The following is an 18869-nucleotide window of genomic DNA, read 5'->3' as shown; positions in this document are numbered from 1 at the left end:
TTAATTCGAAAATTCGATTCAGATAATTCTGAAGTTCGATTTTGAAATTTTAAACAATTGGTTAATTCGATTAACTAGGTTCGGTTTTAGTTTTAATTTGAAAAATTCGATTAAACTAAATTAATCGATTTAATAAATATATTAATTTAAATTGTATATAGACATTAAAAATACATTATAAAGAATTTTACTTTTTTTTATACATGAACCAAACTTTTCAACCCAATATAATTTTTCTAGCCTAACATTTGACCTAAGTCCTGACACTATTTTATTTCTGCCGTTTCCACGAGATTGTCTGCAATTTTCAACTTGGAAGGCCATGATAGAGGGGGGATTTGGGCTTCCTTCCATACTCTCCCTCTGATTCTTTCCAGAGCAGACAACCACCATCTGATTGTTTTCGGAGCAGACGACCGCCAGGTGAAAATCTTGCGCATGAATGATATACTAACCAATTTTCATTTCAATAGCTTTTGGACTATTTAGAAAATATTTATTATTTTCTGATATTCATAAAAATTTATGTATTATTATGTAAAAGTTATTTAATTGTGACTATGGATGAATATTTTTATTATATTTTACAAAAGGTTCTAAATAAAGGTGAAGATATGTGATTTTTTTCATTTTATATTAGTAGTTGTGGGCTTATGTATAATCAGTGAAGATCTGAATGGAGCGTTATTTATTTTCTGAAGTTGGTAAAAGAGCTATTTTCAATTACCTAGATGTTGCCAATTTCACGAGAGACATGGGAAAAATGCTAAGGGAGATTAGTTGGAAATTGTGTATTTATAAGCTGATGTTAGCAACTAAGTTATAGTACAATGATTCAATTTCTGTTTTTGATAATTTATTTGAAATTTGATAAATGATATATATAGTTTTCCTATATCTGCTTTATTTTAAAATTTTAATTATTCACAAGAAATATTTTTCATATGCATTTTTATGAAAATTTTATGATTTACTTCTATATGTTAAGGAAAGAAGACATATCCATTATAGATATTGATGATAGTTGTTCCATTCCACAACCTTCAAATGGAACAGAAACATGTGCAAATTCTAAAGTGAAGGCAACCCAACGAAAATCAATGAAACCAAGTAGTGAGGTACGGAAGCCTTTCACAAAATTTTCCAATTCTGATTCTGAAAATGAAACTAAAGCTAAATGCAAGTATTGAGAGAAGGATTTTTATTGTGATCCATGTAAAAATGGAACTGCGAGTTTGAGGGCTCATATGAATTCATGTAGAAAAAGCATAAGACAGTGAGGCATTTTTAACTACTTGGAAATTTGATCAAGAAGTATTTAGGAAATTTTTGGCTAAATGAGCGTGGTTGATGAACTCCCTTTCCGATTTGTAGAAGGGGGTGGATTTAAACTATTTATGGCTATATAACATGTCCAAAGTTTCGAATCCCTTCAAGATGGACAGTTGCACGTGATATTGTTTATTTATATGAAGTTGAGAGAGAGTTCAAAAAGCTTCTTGAAAAATTCATCAAAAAGGATTTGTTTGACCACATATACATGGACATCGATTCAAAAGATCAATTATATGTGTCTGACAGCTAGCTCACTTTATTGTTAAAATTGGACTTTACGAAAAAAGATTATCAATTTGAAAGGGCTTTCAAAAGATTTGATGAACAAGATCTATGTTTTAAATTGGATCTTCAACTCACAAAATGGGTTGTGTTAGATATTTTCTCCAAAATCATGTTTTGTATATATTTCAACATGATAAACAATATGCAGAAGCTTTAATCGAGAATTACCTCCAGCCATTGAAATTTTTTGAAGCTTTCTGATTTTTTTTCGATTGAAGCCTTCTAAACACTTCAACACTCCTTTGGATGGTGTATTTTCTATATGAGATTGTGTGTTTAGGGACTTCAATGTCTTCGGTATTTATAGGCACACTCATACCATCACCAAGTGTTTTTGGGAGCTCGAGATTCAAACCAAATTTGTATACGCATCTCAATGTTCAAAATTTGAGGCTGTCGTGTACAAATTTTTCAACAATTGTTGGCAATGGCTGTCGTCATTTTCAACACGTTTATTTTACGGGTCACAACTTTCTTACATTCTCCCACTTGACCCGTATATCTCATTTATCAAAGGAAAAATTAAAATACATGAATCATGGCGATAGGTCATCTAAAAACGATTATTATCTTACATGTATTACAATGTATTATATCTCTCAAATAACTTAATGAATAAACCCTATGTTTATTCGAGGTCCAACTTTATTGATATTTTTCATGATAACTGAATATGTACATAACTGAATATGAAAAATATCATAACTTAATGAGTTTCATTAATTTTGCTTTTACAACAAAATTACATAAAAGAACCGAGTCCCATTCTTTTGGTATGATCCTTGAATTTCAATGGTGGCATGCCTTTAGTCAAAGATCTGCAATGATCAATTCAGTGCTAATGTGCTAACCATGGTTTTATCTTTAACACGTTCTCGTATGGCTAAATACTTAATGTGTCGATGTGCTTGCTTCGACTACCACTTGCTATTTTTAGCCATAAAAACAGCAGCTGAATTGTCACAATATATTCTTAATGACTTAGATATATAATCCATAATTCTAAGCCCTGAAATGAAACTCTTCAACCATACACCATGTGAGGTTGCCTCAAAACAAGATACGAACTCAGCTTCCATAGTGGAAGTAGCAGTCAATGTCTGCTTTGCACTTCTCCAAGATACAGCTCCACCAGTTAGCATAAAAATATATCTTGAAGTGGATTTTATTGAATCAATGCAGCCAGCATAGTCTGAATCAGAGTAGCCAATTACTTCCAAATTTTCAGTTCGTCTGAACATAAGCATATAATCTTTGGTCCCTTGAAGGTACCTCATGACTTTCTTTGCAGCTTTCCAGTGATCTATACCTTGGATTACTCTGATATCTTCCCAACATCCCAACAATAAATACAATGTCAGGTCTAGTGCAAACCTGAGCATACATTAAGCTTCCGACAACCAAAGCATAAGGAATGTTTTTCATTTGTTCCCGCTCTAGATCATTCTTTGGGCATTGACTCAAATTGAATTTATCACCTTTCACAACAGGAGCTATACTTGGTGAACAATCTTTCATCCGATATCTCTCTAACACTTTGTTTATGTAGGTTTCTTGAGACAGACCTAGAATACCTCGAATTCTGTCTCTATGTATCTTAATGTCAATGACATAAGATGCATCACCCATATCCTTCATATCAAAGTTCTTAGAGAGGAATTGTTTCATCTCATATAACAAACCTTTATCATTGGTTGTAAGTAATATATCATCCACATATAGAATAAGGAAACAAATCTTACTCCCATTGACCTTCTGGTATATACATTGATCCATGGGGTTCTCAACGAATCCAAATGAAGAGATAACATCATGAAACTTTAAATACCATTGATGGGAAGCTTGTTTCAATCCATATATAGATTTCTTAAGATTACATACCAATTGCTCACCATTACTAGAGAAGAATCCTTCAGGTTGTTTCATATAAACCTCTTCTCTAGTTCTCCATTGAGAAAAGCTGTTTTCACATCTATTTGTTGCAAATCTAAGTCAAAATGTGCAAATAATACTAGAATGATACGGAGAGAATCTTTCTTAGATACAGAAGAAAAAGTCTCTTTATAATCGATTCCTTCTGCTGAGTGAATCCTTTAGCAACGAGTCTTGCTTTATACCTTTCAATGTTGCTTAATGAATCTTTCTTTGTTTTGAAGACCCATTTACATCCAATGGCTTTTACACCATCAGGCAACTGAACAAGATCCCAGACTCCATTAACTGCCATAGAATTCATCTTTTCTTTCATAGCATTAAACCATAGTTTTGACTCATTACAACTCATGGCTTGTGAAAACGTTTCAGGATCATTTTCGGCTCCGATGTTAAAGTCTGATTCTTGTAAATACACAACATAATCACTAGAAATAGCTGATCTTCTTATTCTAGTAGATCTCCTTAGGTTGTTTGATTGATCAACAATTTCTTGTTGTTCTTCATTAACAACTTGATCTACTGGATTTTTATCAGCGATTTGTGGAACATCAGTAATCGGTTGCCTAACACCCATTAGGTCTTGAGGGGTGTGAATAACGACCAATCTGTCATTTGAATAAGAGGGTTGTGCATTGATGTGATCATTCTCAAAGACTATGTCATGATCACTCCCACTAATCAAGTCATTTTCAAGAAATTTTGCATTTCTTGATTCTACAATTCTAGTGTTGTGAGATGGACAATAGAATCTGTACACTTTGGATTTTTCGGCATAACCAATGAAATATCCACTTATAGTTCTTGGGTCCAGTTTCTTTTCATGTGGGTTATAAACTATTATTTCTGAAAGACAACCGCAAACGCGTATATGTTGCAAACTCGGTTTCCAACCTTTTAGTAACTCAAATGGCGTCTTTGGTACAGCCTTAGTTGGAACTCGATCTAATATATACACAGCTGTCTTAAGAGCTTCAGTCCACAAAGATTTAGAAAGTTTGGAGCTACTTAACATGCTCCTCACCATGTCCAATAATGTTCGGTTTCTCCTCTCAAGCTACGCCATTTTGGTCAGGAGAACCAGGCATAGTGTATTGGGCAACAATCCCATGTTCTTGAAGAAAATTCGCAAACGGACCATGAAACGTCTACTCATTTTTAAAATTCTACTGGAAATATTATTTTTAAAAAATAACAGCTTCGCAATTTCGAAATAACATTTAAAAATGATCTTAAATATTTGACAATAAAAATAGTGCAGTTTTAAAATTTCCAAACTCCTCCAAAATCAACGTAAACGTATAAAAATCATAATATCATTAACATATAAAAATGTTTAACTCCTCTCAAAACTCGTAAATCATAATGCGGAAAAACATGTGGTCCTCGGGTTGTGTCACCGCGCCAGGTCTGCCTACTCAGAGTTCGGCACCTCCAGTCTCCTCATTATTAAGCTCACCTGCATCACACACGCCTAGTGAGTCTAAAGACTCAACACACCTGTACCAGTAATAACAAGTACATATACGTAGCACACAGCAGTGAAAAATAGCATAATCAACATATATTTCATGAGATTAAAACATGAACATAAGCATGTCGTGTAAAATCGTAACGTGTCAAAACATGTCTCATCATGTTATCATATCGTATGCATAACTGTGACATGTCAAAACATGGTAATAGCATGTATCATCGTATCAGCATATACGTGTTAAAATCTTAATTTGAATTATGTTCATTAGCTGTGACTTTCGTATCATCATGTCAGTCGATGGATCCATCTACGTGTAACCGCGGTACCCGACGGCAGGGGACATCAGCGACACTCTCACCCGTCAACTGAGCCCTAGCCTATCATGTCATCATATCATGTCAATGGAAATACGATCGTCGGGCTCCCTCTGGGGCCTTTTCCCGTAAACGGGCTCCCTCTGGGGCCTTTTCCCTCGCGATATCTCCAATCATATCATCGTATCGTCGTGTCAGTCACAACTAAATCACTTCCTTCAAAACGTGTCATCATATTCATCACTTAATAAAAGCATGCATATACATAATTTTTTTCTTTAAACCAAGCATGCATCGTATTTATCATAATTGCGTAAATATCGTAAACATGATGCATAAACATTTAAAATATCATAATTTTGTGCTCAGGGCACTGTCAGGACCAAAATCTCACCTGGGTGCAAACTAGTAACCCAAAAATTCTCGTTTTAATCCTGGACCTCTAAAATTGACCTGAACCTTACCAAACTCCTTAACATGTCCCAAAATGTTTTAAAAATATTCCTAGACGTAATACCCGAGCCAAAATCAGAACTTAACCTATGCGTTTTAAAACTTGGACCGGGGTCCCGGTTTTAACCCGAATCGACTTGAAATTAAACCAAAACTTTCTTAACTTTTTACCACACCTACTAGACACTTAAGAGTCCTAAACCCCAGCAATTCCAGCCCCTAAACTCACGAGACAAACCTCTAACAGTTGCTGGAAATTTGCTGGAAAATCGCAACTTCCCTACTCCAAACCCGAAATGACCCCATCGCATCTTAGCGCTTCCCTGCTCGCACCAGCTCGCACCAGCCACAACCCAACCTACTAGGGACCAAGACAAGACCCCAATGGACCTACCAAACCCACGCCCCAGGCCCCATGCAAGCCTCTAACCTCTAAGAACCGTGAATCACAAAGGATCTCCTACCGCGGCTAACCCATCTCACCCTTGCTCGGTTGTTCGTTCCCTCCTTTCCAGCGTGGCTCGAGCCATTCCAGACCCTGAATCAGACCCACCAGGGTCTGGTCCATGGGCTGGAGAAGGCCCTCGCTCAGCTGGCGTGGTAGAAAGAAGGATCGAACCCCTGCTCTAACCTCCCGATCTGCACAGTCCTTCACGCTTCTAACCGATCACTTCCCATTCCAGCGCCTACGCCTCACACTCCCGCTCTGTACAGAATCTTGACAGCCTCTTACAACAGCCCCTTGCACCACATATCAGAAATCTTGAGAAGCAATTAAGAGAAATGCATGGCAAAGATGAAAAAACTGAAGAGAATTCTTCCTACTCAAGGACCGATCAAATAGTTTCACATATCAGGTATATATATACGTGAATGATGCAGCAAAGGGATACAAAGCATGCCTTAAATGATGCACACACGCGAAGGACACAAGATGAAGGCTGGAGGAAATTCTTTGCAAGAACAAGTGGAAAACCGATGGGGCCTCTAGCTATAATTGATGAAAACGAGAGGGATATGGTGCTCTGAATGGGGTGTCGGCTGGTAAAAGTTTAGGTTTAGGGTAAATGGTGTTTAAGAGTTAATTATATAGATAAAATATTAGTTAATGGGCCTAAATGGTTTAATTAAAGATTAAAAGATAATTAAGACCTATAAACTCAAAAGCAGGCCCATTAAGCCCAAACCCACTCCTGAAAAATATTTTGTGTTGAAACGATTTTGAAAATAATAGCCAAACCATTAAAAAATCTCCCGATTCGATAAAATTTGTGTTAACGTTAAAAAATAAAATCATGCGGATAAAAATACCCAGAAAAATCCCATTATTTGAAAAATCCACTTAAAACACCATATATTAATTTATAAAAATTAATCATGTAATTAAAATAATTTTCCTGAAATTTCTCCGATCTCCGTTCCTCGTTCGAGCGCGAAATGCATCTAGAAATCCTAATGTATGAACCTTTAAAATTTCATGAATTAAATCCTATCATGCATGAATTCTGCATAAAATGCACAAAATAATTAAACACATAATTTAGAATAAAACCCTAGATTGCATGAACTTTAAATAAATCATGAATTAAAAACAAATTCATGGAATACACATGCATTTAAATGCTTTAAAACAATTTAATAAAATACTAAACAATTTAATAACTAGCATGCATGTGGTTCACGTGGACCTTCATATTTTCGGGACGTTACAGACCAGGTGCTTGTCCATTCTCAGTGCATCTACCATAGTATTCTCCACCTCTATCAGTTCTCACGATCTTAATATGTTTTCCACATTGCTTCTCCCGTTCAGCCTTAAAAACCTTAAAAGCTTCTAGTGCTTCGTTTTTATTATGAAGCATGTAGATATACATGTATCGTGAATAATCATCAATGAAAAAGATGAAGTATTTCGGACTTTAAATGTCCATATCTGAACAATAAATATCTGAATCTATGATTTCTAATATTTCTGTACTCCTCTTGGCACCCTTTTTAGACTTATTGGTCTGCTTTCCCTTTATGCAGTCCACACATGTCTCAAAATCAGTAAAATCTAAAGTACTGAGTACTCCATCATTTACTAATCTTTTAATTCTCTCTATGGAGATGTGTCCCAATCTCCTGTGCCATAATATAGAGGAATCTTCATTTATAACACATCTTTTAATACCTCCTTGAACATGCATAGTGGTGTTATTATTTTGTAAAGAAATAGAGAAAAGACCATCAATCATTGTACTATTTCCAATAAGATTTGATTTATAAAACAAATTTATTGATTTATCCAAAAACTGAAAGGAATAACCAAAAAGTACAAGTTTTGATACTGAAATTAAATTCCTAGAAAAACTATGAACATAAAAGGTCTTTTCCAATTTTAAAATATAACCACTATTTAACACTAGACAGCAAGTCCCAAGAGCCTCCACATGCGAAGACATCTTGTTTCCTGAATAGATGATTCGCTCATTTTCTATTGGCTTCCTTAAGTTTTGCATACCCTGCAAGGTATTTGTAACATGGATTGTAGAACCAGAATCAATCCACTATGTGTTATAAATCATATCAATCATATTAGATTCATGACAGACAAATGAAGTAGGAATACCTTTCTTTTCAAGTCAGTCTTAAATTTATTGCAATCCTTCTTAATGTGTCTCGTCTTTTTACTGAAGAAACACTTGGATTCTTTCTTGATGTCAGGTTGGGTGGAATTATTCCTTTCTCTTTTCCCTGGACTTTGGCTTGTTTCTTAAATTTTTCTTGTGTAGTCAAAAAGACATTATCACTTGTTTCCATCAACAGCCTTCCTTCCTCTTGAACACACATGGTCATTAATTCATTAATTGACCATTTATCCTTATGTGTATTGTAGGAAATTTTGAAGGTCCATATTGTTGTGAAGAGTGCATAAAATGTAGTGCACAAGAAAAGTTTCATATATTTCCACTTCAAGTGTCTTTAATCGAGCCGCTATATCCCGCATTTTCATTATGTGCTCTCGCACACCTCTCACACTGGTGAGCCTTAATGAAGAGAATTCCATAATTAAGGTGCTGGCAAGTGACTTATCTGAAGACTGAAATTGTTTATCAATAGCCTTCAGTAATTCTCTGACATTATTATGCTGATTGACAGAACCACGCATACCAGCAGAGATTTTGGTCTTTATGAACATTACACAGAGTCGATTAGATCGCTCCCATTTTTCATAAAGATCAACATCATCCGGAATGCTGTTTTCAGTAATAGCAGATGGTTCGTCTTTCCGTATAGCATAATCAATATCCATCCACCTCAATTGAAGAAGAATTCTTTCTTTCCAAATTTTATAATTATCGTCCTTTAGATCGAGAATGTCACATTTCATATCAGAAAAACTCGCAGGTTGCATAACTACACAAAATATCATATGCTTAAAATTTTGAGACAATATCATGTTTACCAATGTAATTCATGTTTTAAAAATCTAGTGACATAAAATTTGACTGTGGGCTAAAATTTTAATTCAATAAGATTTTTTCTATAACTTTATGATAAAACTATCAAAATGTATTTTCCTTAACTCATGTGGGTAAATTAAGAAAATATAATTTGATATTTTAACCTAATTAGTTATATAAATATAATAAAAATCTATGTGGGGTAAATTTTATTATGTTTATATAATTAATTACAATTGATGTCCATTATGTGATCAAAACCCACTTAATGCATAATATTTCATAATTAAGGATGATGTGGTTATTCCTTAATTATTTATAATTATACGGTTCACCGGACAAAATTTTGGCTTTACTTAATGCTTTATATAATAATTATTTCGCAATCAACACTTTCTAAGAGTGCTCCCATGAAAGATAGGTAGTGCTAAGACCCTTTAAATACCCAACTCCTAGACATAGCAATGTTCATCAGGGAGACCAGTGGCTAGTCAGAGCAGTTTAAACCGGTCTATGAAGAACTCCCTCAGATCATGTTTTCTTACGTGACTTTATAATATTATTCAACTTAATTATCCACATTTATGTGAATCTTTATAAGCCAAAATTTTTCATATTAAATAAATTTATATTCACATTTTTACTTAATATGAACAATTACATTCCCCATTAGTTTTTCTCTTCAATCAGAGTAGTGATAAAGTGAGGATCACATAAAAATGTGGGCTCCTCATCAGTTTTTCTCTTTTATCAGAGTAGTGATAAAGTGAGGATTATTTGTTCATTTGTGAATATCTGAAATATTTTATTATATTCACATCTTACTTGATATGTTCATTTCAAATTATAAACAAATTAATATAATTTAATATGAACACAATGTGAATATTGTTTTTCCAAAATATTTTTCAAAACAATTTGCATTTAAAAAACTTCAAAAATAAATGCAAGTATAATATTAAATTTGCATGTACACATCAAACACTTATTCATAATATTTGACACTTTATCTAATATGCAAAAATAATTTCTAAACATGTATTAGAAATTACGTCAAAATTGAAATTATTTTAATGTGTTCAATTATTTAACCAAATGTTATATGTATATACCGAATTATAGATATAACTTAATAACACATTAATCATTATTTATTTATTTAATATTATTATTATTTTTATTTTAAAAACAATAATACTAATAAAAAAATAAATTATTACCGTGGTCCCCATTAATTTTATTTATTATTTATTATTTTATTTTAAATAATAAATAAATAAAATAATAAATAAATTTAGTCCTATCCGACAGCCTGCAATATCAAATTTAATTGATGGATCTTTCGCATTTAATATATTCCAGTATGATTGATCAACTCATTCATAAATTATCACAATCCTTCTTCCATCTATCTTCACGCATGCAATTCCGAAATTCATTTCACAATTTTAAGAAGCTTTTCCTTCCGACAACTTCAAAGTGCAACGTGAAAAAATTTTCCGAAGAAATTTTCAGGTATGTAAACTTTTTTAAAATTCATATCCAAACTTCAAGCTTCTTAAAAAAAATTTAAGGCAGAGATATCACTGGATCTGATACCAAATGTTAGATATTTTCTCCAAAATCATGTTTTGTATATATTTCAACATGATAAAAAATATGCAGAAGCTTTGATCGAGAATTACCTCCAGCCAATTGAAAATTTGTTGAAGCTTTCTGATTTCTTTTCGATTGAAGCCTTCTAAACACTTCAACACTCCTTTAGATGGTGTATTTTCTGTATGAGATCGTGTGTTTAGGGACCTCAATGCCTTCGGTATTTATAGGCACACTCATACCATCACCGAATGTTTTTGGGAGCTCGAGATTCAAACCAAATTTGTATATGCATCTCAATGTTCAAAATTTGAGGCTGCCGTGTAAAAAATTTCAACAATTGTTGGCAATGGCCGTCGTCATTTTCAACACGTTTATTTTACGGGGCACAATTTTCTTACAGGTTGGTGTTGTGAATGATGATGGAAAAGTGGTATTCGATGCAAATGATAAACCTAATAAAGAAATGAGAACTTTCGATGGGAGGCCGACTATTGCCGATTGGGAAAATGTTAGGACTTTTGCTGCTTTATTGCAAATATTTTATGAACTAACTTTGAAAGTTTCAGGTTCCTTTTATGTTACATCCAATACTTTTGCACATGAGATTAGTTTCATTCACACAATATCGAAGGAGTGGCAAGAAAATTTGACAAGTACAGGGGAGATCCCGAGAAAATGAATAATTTGCTCTATGTTGCGGTGGTGCTTGATCCAAGACATAAATTGGATTTTGTTGATTAATGTTGATAGAAATTGAGATTAAATGGGTGTAAGAATAGGAAAGGCAGTAAAAGAAACTTTTTTTTCTTTGTATAAAAATTACAAAGAGAAGATGATCCTCAAAGTTGCAAATCAAAAGTGTTATATGTTCAACAAGTAATAGACGCTGAACAAAATAGTGCAAGTCGAACGGATTTAAAAAGATAATCGATTCTTGTGAAGTACAAAAAACAAAAGGCACCGAGTTTTGGTGATGGTAATATTTTAGAATTGGACAAATATCTAAATGAGATGGTTGAGGAGTATTCTGAATATTTTTATATTTTGGAATGGTGGAAGCAAAATTGTCATAGATTTCCCATACTTTCTGAAGTTGATCGCGATGTGTTGGCTATTCAAGTATCAACAACAGAATATGCTTTTAGTACAGATGGTCCAGTACTTGATTGTTTTTGGAGTTCATTGACTCCTAAGATAGTGGAAAGTCTTATTTGCACACAAGATTGGCTTCGTTCATGCCCAATTCCAATCAATGTTGAAGAGACTTTGGAGGATATGGAAGACCTAGAAGATCGTAAGTTTTCTTATAAAAATGTTATAGTTAGATTTGCTTTATTGCTATAAGCTTTTAATTTATTTTACTTGTATGTCATAATTTCTTTTTAAGAGATAGCAAAACTTAGGTTGGATTAGTCTTCCTCAACAACACCGGTGGATAATTCATTAATGAATTACGTTAATGAGAATGATCAATGATATATTTTTGTCATGTATTTTTACTATGATTGGAAGATTGTACACCAAGCTTGAATATTCCTCCAAAGTGTGAAAGTTTGTTTTGTGTATTAGTTTAATATTTGAAGTGGTATGACTTGTGAACAAAAATAGAAAGAAAGATTGACGATCGTTTACTGTTGGCAGGCTATGTTATGTTTTCGTCTGCTTTGATTGTCAAGATTTGAGGATGAGAGACCATAGTTCCTTAAAGATGGTCATGTTTCAGTTTTGGTGATTGTAATATCTTGTAGTGTGTATCTTTTAAGTTTGGTTTTATCATGTTTTGTATTATTTGAATTTGATTGGAGTTATATTGTGTTATTTTTTATTTGCAAGTTTCTTGGGTCTCGACTACAAAACCCATATTTGTCGTTATTGGTTGGATACAGATTGAATCGGACATTTTCTCCTTACCTCGTATTAGTAATCTAGCATACATAGCTGAATATAATTATGTCAAATTATAAAATTTTCTTAAATAAAATACGTTTGCAACCCAAAGGTCTAAAGGCTATTTTGCGAGATTTAGATTGATTTGGTTTCCTTTAATTAATTTGAGCAGTCACTGTTGGGAAGGAGCAGCTAAAAGTAATAGTTACTCCATTTATAGCACGTAGCTACCCCCTTCTATGGGCCTGTCTATTAACTATGGGTTCAACTTAACCTGACGGCATTACGGTCACGATAAATTTAATGACCACAATTTCATAAAAAAAAAAGTAATTATATGAGGTCAATCACAAACCTCACATATTTAGACAAATGATGACCACTTTGATTTAGTGAAGGCAAGACCACTACTGTAGAATATCGTTAACCGATCATTGGGAATTCTGACTAAAATATTTACTTTCCATTTTTTCTTTCATATTCAAAGTCTCAGTTTAATGAATGTTGCGACGGGTAAATCACAAGAGTCAAAAATAAATCTTCAGAGGTCATGCTTGAAATTTTAGTGCATAATGTATAGGACAATAAAAATTACTACTGCTACTTTTGCCCAAAAAAGAAGATTTACACCATAGTCACGTGATGGCTAAGCTTGACAATACTTTGTCAATAATATAATCCATGGGGATATAAAATCATATTTTTTAAAAAAAAAATTGACAAGAAATTTGAATAGATAAAATATGTATATGTACGAAAAAACAAAATTATATGGTCTTGATTGACCTCAAATTAATATTATTCAAGAATATTATCCAATCTTATATCAATAATATTCAAGATTAATATAGAAAAATGTTTACATCAATATTTTTAATTAAATATTAAAAAATACATATCTTACATTAATATTCTTTAAAAATACCAACTCTTAGATTTTGAATTTTTTATCAATATTATTCAGAAAATATCGATAAATCTTTAATCATATATCGGTATAATATTGATTAATTTCTTTTGTTGGTATGAACTTCATCTTCACTTTCATCCTCTAGACTGATTTCTTCAAATTGATTGTTCAGTTCCAGCTAGATCAATAGATTGATCAATCGATATTGTTACATCAAACACAATATGCACATATTCTTCAATATTTAGAGTTCTTTTCTTAAATACTCGATACGCTTTGCTAACTGAAAAATATCCAAGAATTATACTATCATCTAACTTTGCATCAAATACAGTGAGATGATTTTTATCATTGTTGTTGATAAAATATTTGTTACAATAAATTTTGAAGTAAGATACCAAAGGTTGCTTGCCATGCCAGATCTCATATGATCTCTTGTCATGTTTCTTGTTAAAAATTGATCTGTTTTGAGTATAACATGCATTGTTCACTGACTCAGCTCAAAATCTCTGATAAATTCCAGATTCGGCAAGCATTGTTTTAGCAGTCTCTTAAGGGTCCTATTCCTTCTCTCATCAACTCCATTTTGCTGAGATATTTTAGTTGCTGAGAGTTTATGCTCGATTCCATAATTTTCTAAAAAGTGTACAAAGTTTGGTTGAATCAATCTCTTATTGATTTTTTATTTAAAAGTCTTTTGAAAATCTTAATCAGTTGGGCAGCAGTTTGGTCTTTTGATTTTAAAAAATTTATCCAATTAAACTTTGAAAAATGATCAACAATAACTAGAGTATGTTTCATTCCCCTTAAGCTCATGACTGAGATAGAACTAAAAAGTTCATGTGCAGCAGTTCTAAGCTTTGTTGATGAGTTACACTATTTATTCTTAAAAGATGACATAACTTGCTTCTCAAACTGACAAGCTGAACAAACTTAGTCTTTGGAAAATTCAGTTTTGGGCAAAGCAGTGACCAAGTCATGCTTGCTCATATTGACAATGAATTTGAAATTTAAATGATTTAATCTCTTGTGTCTCAATCAGTTCTTTGGTAAATTTGAAGCAATGAAGCACACTGGTTCACTCGGTTGATTAGTCCAACTGACTTTGTATGTGTTGCCACACATGTCACCAGTCATTATAATGCATCCGGAAGTATCTTTGACAATACAGATATGGTTACTAAACCCAACTGAATAGCCATGATCATACAACTGACTTATGCTACTCAAATTATATTTGGGATTTTCAATAAATAGGTATATCTTCAATGATAAAGTTACCATAGATAAGCTTACCCCTTACCCACGTTTTACCTTGTGTAGCATCTTCAAATGTGATCTTGGGTCGAGAACATTGGATCATTTGGGATATCAGTTAGGCTTCTCCATTCATGTGCCTTGAACATCCACTTCCCAAGTACCAAACTGAGTTTTTTATTAGTTCATTTCAAGCGACTTGCACTTACTAATTTAAAAATAACTTTTGTTCCTTTTTCCTAGTTGGGTCCAGACTGGATTAGTTCGCAAACAAGTCATGAAGTTCCATTCCGTTCAAATATTTGGATTCACGCATTGCTATAGTCTTGAAATCTCATTCTTTAGGGAGTCCTCTAATCACATTCAAGATTACTTCTCGGTTGTTGTACACTATGCCAAGTGCACTGAATTCAATCACTATTCCCCTTACTCTCTCATCAAAATCAGACATTGATTCTTCAAGTTTCATCTTGATGTTGTCAAATTTTTGTATGACCACGTAGAATTTGTTTTCTTTGCTTTATTAATTACTTTCACACAACTGAATCAATTTTTCCCAAATTTATTTCGATGACTTATACATTTTGATTTTGCTGAGTGTGTTTTTGTCAAGAGTTTTGTACATAATGTACTTAGTCACATTATCAAGATTGGATTTTTTCTTGACATCATTCTTCCATTCACTCCTTGATTTTTATAACATTTAAGGAGCACCTTCAGTGATGATTATTGTTGTATTGGCTTTAAAAATCTTCATTGGTTAATCTGTGATAAAAAAAAAAAACTACATATCATCATCTCGAGCAGCTAAATTAGCATGTATTTTTATCTTCCAGTCATAAAACCTTCTTTGGAGAACATCGAGATTTTGCTTAGTGAAACCATTTGAAAAGAAGTGTTCAGAGTCGAGAATAAGCTTTGCTTTGATATCACTTGATATGATCGGTTGAGTATTCAGAAGGGGGGTCGAATGAACACTTGAAACAAATTCATTTAGTTTGACTTTAATTCAGTCGGGTTAGCAACTGTATAATGTATTCTTGAGTATCGATGTCTGTAAGCTAACAAATATGTGTGTGAAAAGATACCAAACTTACATATTAGAACAATTTTTAAAAAATAGATTGACCATGTAAACTCAATGATAAATAAACACAAGTTTGTTTCTGGATATTCGGAGAACTCAAGCTTCTACATCATCCCTTCTTCCTTTTGAGAAGACAAACACTAGAAGACTTTGATTCTTACAAGCAATTCGCAAAAATCCTATTCAATTTTGACTTAAACACTGCCAAAACTGAAACTACTATTACACCTCAACTGAATGAATAACAGTATACAAATTGCTGTCAAATATAATAAATTATAACGCTGAAATATCCTAGCACATAAATATTTTCAATGATCAGGTACAATTCTTTTCAAAGCGTACTCGAATGCTTGAGTTTAGCTCAAATACTTTAATGCTTGAATCTATGTAGAGGTCGTAGAACTTTACTAAACTGAACTCCTTCTCTATTTATAGACTCTAAATCCAGATGTTTCAAGTTTAGTCCAGGGTTGAGCCCTGGGATTTGACGTCGGACTTAAAAATCCACCTACAGATGCTTTAAAAATCCGTTATAAAAAAGTGTCGGTTGGCTTGTCTTTCGTCAAACGTCAACATTCTCTGGCAATCGTACACTTAATGCAGTCAGTTTTGTATGAAAAAACTTATCCAATAATCAGTTTAACGTTTCTAGACGTAAACTGATGTCATTAAGAATGTACATTAATTTTCTCAACTGATAGACTTGGTAAACTTGATAAATTTCGGTTTGCGTCAGTTTAGTCTTGACTTAGTCTAGCCTAGTTAATTCAATTTAGCTTGAATAATTGGTTATTTCAGTTAAGTTGGTTGATTCATTTTAGAATAATTCAGTTTTGCCTTCAGATTTGTTTTAACACCAAAATCTTAATTGAACCAAAATTTAACAATTTATTTCAGTATTGTAAAAACAATAAGCATATAGTGAAAATCACCTAGAAATAAATTTTTTTAAATCAATATATAATCAAAAATAACTCCGAATGGTGACAAAAGTTTCAGATTCCACGTAGATCGGAAAGAGTTTATTCACAATAATAAAATTTCATATAAGAACATCCATATGAGATAATCTAATCTGTTAATTTTGTAAGACGAATATTCAACTAGATCTGATTCATGGAAAATATTTTTTTATTTCAAAATATTATTTTCATTATAAAAATGAATTAAATTGATATGGCACATGAATATAAAATGGTGAGACCAACCTTACACAGTTGTCGTGTGCCATTTTCTGAAAATATTTTTTTTTTCTAGTCTAAATAAATTTCTATATCCACAACTTATTTAAAGATCAAAGATTTTTTTAGTAATCCAATCAAATTCTTAATTACCTTGTGAAATTTAAAAAATAATCATTAATTATAAAGTTTTTCACAACAAACATTTTCTTTGCTAATCACCCAACGATTTACAAAAGGAAGAATTACATATAGTAACAGCAACAAATATAAAAATATCATTTACATGAGAATTGAAGTTCAATATTCGGAACTAGCACTTTGCAATTTTCAATTCCTAACTCGACTGAAGTTAGAAATTTGAAAAATTAGGCCCCCAGATCGGCTCGGAACTATTTACCTAACTTTTAAAATTAGGAAATCAAGCTCCAACACCAAACGAAATGAGAAAAATAAGACCCAACAAAGGAAAGGGATCAAAAGAAAACGTGGAGAAAAACTATGGCATGCCAAATACGAGGATAACAACAAAAAAAGAGTGGAGTCTCATGTGAGACCGTCTCACGGATCAATAATCTATGACACGGGTCATCATTACCCATATTCACAATAAAAAGTATACTTTTAGCATAAAAGTAGTACTTTTTCATGATGACCCAAATAAAATAATCAGTCTCACACAAGTTTTGCCCAAAAAAATAACACATTCACCACAATCTGTACATAGGCAACAATTAAATAAAACCCAGTAGCTATAACGTCAGAATGGCTGCTAACAAAACCTGTGAATGGGATCACGAAGGAGCGTGAAAAACAGAAGAAGATCAGAGTCGATCGGTAGGTGGAGGAGATGGGAGGCGGCGGTTGAAGACGTAAGCGGCGAAGGCGGGTCAGGTCTGGGTCATTTTTGTAGAATGGCTAAGATGAAAGTGATCGGTGGCTAAATTTTTTTTATCAATGATAAAGTAAATTCTTACAACAATTATCAAGTAAATCTCCTAGTTCAGATAAATTATTCTAATTACAGATAAATTATTCTAATTATATATATATTAATAATATTATATAAAAGTATGAATAAAAATTTCAATTGTATTTTTACCTTAAGGTCTTTAATAATATATATTTCCCCAGTTTTCCCATTTATTTGTGTTTATCTTAATTGTGTTTTTACCTAGGAGTCTTAATAAAAATTTCAATTGTGTTTTTGTCTAAATATAATAAGAAAACTTTGAATGATAACGAATGTTAGATTATTTTGAAAATTGGAAATGAATATTTTATATATCTAAAACTGTGAATTAATTAATTAAAAATAATGTTTTACCCTACATTCGGTAATTGAATTATATTAGTTAGTATAATTAATATTTTGTTATTTTAATGTATACGTGTATACATATACATTAAAATAAAATATAAGTATGTGTCTTTATAATAAAACTTTATTTTTTTCCTCTAAATAATAACAAAACATTTGATGACAAACAATGTGTATTCAATTAAATGTCGCCAGAGTTAATGTTTTTCATTTAGTATTTCAATTTATTTAATTTATGTTTCATGTTTTGTCTTAAATATTAAAGACATGATTTTGATATTCTGCATCTATTCAATTTTTTCTATGATAATATTAGTGCTCTTCGTATGCTGACTATATTTTCCATGGTTGTCCAGCCTTCTTCTTATCTCTGATTCTCTTC

At 32.4% G+C, this 18869-nt stretch overlaps 1 long non-coding RNA gene across 3 annotated transcripts; it reads left to right on the top strand.

The window, feature by feature from the left end:
• Nucleotides 1-302: 302 nt before the first annotated feature.
• LOC140818634 (uncharacterized) lies at nucleotides 303-12711 on the top strand. Of its 3 annotated transcripts, XR_012115021.1 has the most exons (4): nucleotides 303-423; nucleotides 989-1118; nucleotides 11242-12135; nucleotides 12483-12711. It is a non-coding gene; the product is annotated as an uncharacterized lncRNA (long non-coding RNA). The 3 variants fall into 3 exon arrangements; XR_012115020.1 differs by lacking the exons at nucleotides 303-423; nucleotides 989-1118 and adding an exon at nucleotides 1584-1702; XR_012115022.1 differs by lacking the exons at nucleotides 303-423; nucleotides 989-1118 and adding an exon at nucleotides 10655-10757.
• Nucleotides 12712-18869: the final 6158 nt, after the last annotated feature.

Source organism: Primulina eburnea, chromosome 17 (assembly GCF_022965805.1).
Source record: "Primulina eburnea isolate SZY01 chromosome 17, ASM2296580v1, whole genome shotgun sequence".
NCBI lineage: Eukaryota > Viridiplantae > Streptophyta > Magnoliopsida > Lamiales > Gesneriaceae > Primulina > Primulina eburnea.
This window is presented reverse-complemented; position numbering and strand designations above follow the sequence as displayed.